This window comes from Sturnira hondurensis, unplaced genomic scaffold (assembly GCF_014824575.4).
Source record: "Sturnira hondurensis isolate 20B ecotype Veracruz unplaced genomic scaffold, ASM1482457v3 Scaffold0007865, whole genome shotgun sequence".
Taxonomy (NCBI): domain Eukaryota; kingdom Metazoa; phylum Chordata; class Mammalia; order Chiroptera; family Phyllostomidae; genus Sturnira; species Sturnira hondurensis.
In genome coordinates, this window is record NW_028080496.1 from 11,088,415 (window position 1) to 11,092,331 (window position 3,917).

Sequence of the window (3,917 nt, forward strand, 5' to 3'; positions counted from 1 at the left end):
TGCCTTCGGCAGCTTGCTGGGCCCTGCAGACGAGGGCGTTACGGGGGAGGCAGATGCATGAATTTCTTCGCTGACCTTCCTGAGGTCAGTGCCCAGGCATGGGCAAGAGTAGTAGGTCTGCAGTTGCCTGGTGACCTTCCTTGGAGCGAACAAAGCCATTGTAATGACCGTCACCTGCATCTCTTTTTCCACACAAACAGCCGTGAGCCTGCTTTTGCCCACCCCTGAGCCTCAGCAGCAGCTTCCAGCCCCCAGAGCCCCCTGGACGTTGCCGGGGGTGATGTGTCTCCGAGAGCAGCAGGTGGGCAGGGGGCTGAGGCTGCCAGGTGGTGGCCCGCGTTTGTGCAGTAACGCCCAAACCTAGACCGTCCCCAAAGTCCTTGCAGGCCCCCCCGGGCCCCCCGCCCGACACCAGGAGACCCTTCCTCTGACTGCAGGGCCCAGGCACCTCCAGTCACGTCCGTCATACCAGGGGCGTCTGTTCTGGGGGAACCTCTGAACACTTACACAGTGTACTGACTCCTTGGGGAGACTGTCCTTGAATAGGAATCAGAATCTCAACGTTTAGGAAGGAGGGGTGGGGTTTCAGGCACCAGCCGGCAGACGGACAGCTCTATTTCTGTGTCTGACCTTTTCCAGTGCACTTGCAATTACTCATCGTCTGGGTTGAAGGCCCTGACCACAGGGGTGAGACCAAGAATTTGAAAAGGAGCCTTCCACTGGAGCCCCGCGCACCTGGAGGGTGCGTGCCTAGGACTGACCCATGCAGGAACCTCTGCGCTCCCCAGAGCCTGAGGCTTGGAGTTTTCTCGCCACTGTTGGACCTGGCCAGTCCCCAGCCCCCCTCTCTGGTGTCCCCTATCTTCTGTTCAGGGAAGGGGGTCACCTCCATGGCAGTCAGCACCCGAGAGCTGGACCTTGGGTTCTTTTTTTTTTTTTAATATTTTATTTATTTATCTTTAGAGGGGAAGGGAAGGAGAGAGGGAGAGAAACATCAATGTATGGTTGCCTTTCGTGCGTCCCCTGCTGGGAGTTGGCCTGCAGGGAACTGGCCTGCAACCCAGGCATGTGCCCTGACTGGGAATCGAACGGCGATCGCCTGGTTCGCAGGCCCGCGCTCAATCCACTGAGCTACGCCAGCCAGGGCTGGACCCTGGGTTCTAAATCCTGTGCCCATGCTCAGGACCTGCTCTTTGGAGATGGGTGATTCTAGGTCTGTGGGGCGGGGGGTTGGCGGGGGGGACAGCAGGATATGGGCCTGGGCCATCCTGAGCCAGAAAGAAGGAAGCGCCCAAAGACCCCTGGGCCATGGGTAGCAGCGCCAAGTGCAGGTGAGCCTGTGAGCGCAGAGAACAGTGCATGCAAGTCCCGGGGCTCTTAGTGATCATCACGGCAGAAAAGACAAAGACCGGGGAGGGAAGACAGAACGGGAGAAGAAAGGGAGAGGAGGGCGGAGGGGAGCCCGTGTTCCAGCCTTGGGGCCGAGCAGGACCCTGTTAGGACAAGCGTGTGCTCACCCCAGGAGGCAGGGGAGGGTCTCCTCACAGAAGAATTTCGGTCCACGCAGAAATAAGGAGAAAGTCAGAAAGTCGCCGACCTGTGGCTCTGCGTGGGCAACCGACTCAGGCCAGGACCACATGGGGGCTTCAGGGTCGGAGGGTGGTGAGTCTTGTCTCCCAGGTGGCATGTGGCTGGGGACCAGATCCCTGAGTGACACCTTTCTTCCACCTGAGACCCTTCCTTTGAAGGCGGCAGGCAGGTCCTGGCAGTCTGACTCCGCCCGTAGGGGCACTTGGAACAACATCCTGCCAGCTCTGGACGGTTCATGAAGCGAAAGCTACGGAAACCTCTTACCGTTGTTTCTAGGCCTTTCCTTGTCTTGCGTGAAGTCTGAGAGAAGCCACACACTACTCAGTAACCGGGTGGCTCTGTGACATTCGTCACTGCCCACCGAGGATGTTCCTATGGCTGGTAGGAGCCAGGTCCCCCCACTCACTGAGCCCTGGTGTTAAGTGACAAAAGCAAACTGAAACGACACAGACAAAGAAACCACACGTGTCCACATTCAAGGTGCTGCGCTCACGTGTGACAAGCATCAACACGCCAGGAAGGACCAGCTGGGGGCAGGAGCAGGGTGCAAGTGTGTGCCAGGCTCAGTCCGACCTGCTATCTTACTTGTGGGATTAGAAACTCAGGAAGGGAGGTCTGAGCCCTGGCTGGGTGGCTCAGCTGGTTAGGGCGACGTCCCAGAGTGCCAAGGTTGTATAGGTTTGATCCCCAGTCAAGGCACCTACAAGACTCAACCAGTGAACGCATGAGTAAGTGGAACAATACATCGATGTTTCTCTCTCTCTCTCAAATCAATAAGTAAAAAAAAAAGAAAAGAAAAGAAAATGCTAAACCCTTTTAGCAAACAGCTTGGCTCTTCCTTAAAAACGTACATCTACTATGTGAGCTGAAATCCCACCCAAGGGTGTGGAAGATGTAGGCCCACACACAAACTCCCACGTGAGTGGCCGGAGCAGCACCACTCCTAATCGCTAAACACTGGGACACTCCCACAGTCCCTTACCTAGCGACTGAGAAAGAGCGGTAACCGCCATCCAAAGGGCACGACCCAGCAGCCAGAGAATGAAGCTTGGACGCACGCAGTGCTCTCCACGGACTTGCCAACAGGAAATGGAAGAAGACAGACCCAGAGGGTGACAAAGTTTATGATTTTAATGATGGGACAATCTAGAAAAGGCAAAAACGACAGGAGGGAGGGCAGGTCAGTGGTTGCCGGGCCTGGGGACGGGAAAAGGATATCGATGGACCACAAAAGGTCACAGGAAACATACCGAGGTCATGGAAACATTCCTTATCTGGAGTGCAGTGGTGGGTACTGAGTGTACAGGCTGGTCAAAACGCCTCAAATTGTATACCTAACTGGGTGAATTTTACTGCATGAAAATTGGACCACAGTCCATTTGATTAAGAAATCACTCAGCCCTGGCGGGGTGGCTCAGTTGGTTGGAGCGTCGTCTTGTACACCAGAAGGTTGTAGGTTTGATCCCCGGTCAGGGCACGTATAAGTTTGATCCCCGGTACAAGAGGCAGCTGATTGATGTTTCTCTCTCTCATCCATGCTTCTTTCTCTCTCTCCTCTCTCTCTCTAAAATCAATAAATATAGCCTTGGGTGAGGAAAAAAAAAGAGCCTTGGCTGGTGTGGCTCAGTGGTTGAGTGCCAGCCTGCAAATCAAGGGGTTACCAGTTTGATTCCCAGTCAGGGCCCATGCCTGGGTTGTGGGCCAGGTCTCCAGTAGGGGGCGCATGAGAGGCAACCACACATTGATATTTCTCTCCTCTTTCTCCCTCCCTTACCCTCTCTAAAAAGTAAATAAATTAAATCTTTAAAAAGAAACACATTTAAAGAAAGAAAGAAAGAAAAGAAAGAAAGAATTCAACCTGAACAGCCATGAAGTAATTCAAGCATCAGGACGTGCACGTAGATCACCATCTTCTGTACAGATATTCTGCACTAACGGGGAGGGGGTGGGGAGGGCAGAAATGACACTCAGGAAAGAGCCAGGTCAAACGCTGAGACCCCAGCCTGCCCCCCTCCCAGGCTGTGAGCGAATGCCTGTCATCCTCAGTGGCTGAAAGGAATCCTGAGCAGGTCCATCCCTGCAGAGGGATCCTGTTGGAACTTTTGGAGGCCGGATTCCAGAAACATCCTTGCTAGAGAAGGCTCCTTTCAGCCCCCACCCTGCTGACCACTCCCTGCTCTCCCAGCAGGGGGGGATCTGGGCACCCTGGCAGGAGCTCCCCCAAAGCAGGCAGACCAGGCCCGAGTGGGCAGCCCCTCCCCAGTCCCCTGAGGCCACCTGGGAGCCTATGGCAGCCCGCCTTAGCTGTCCCTCCTGCCTCACAGCCT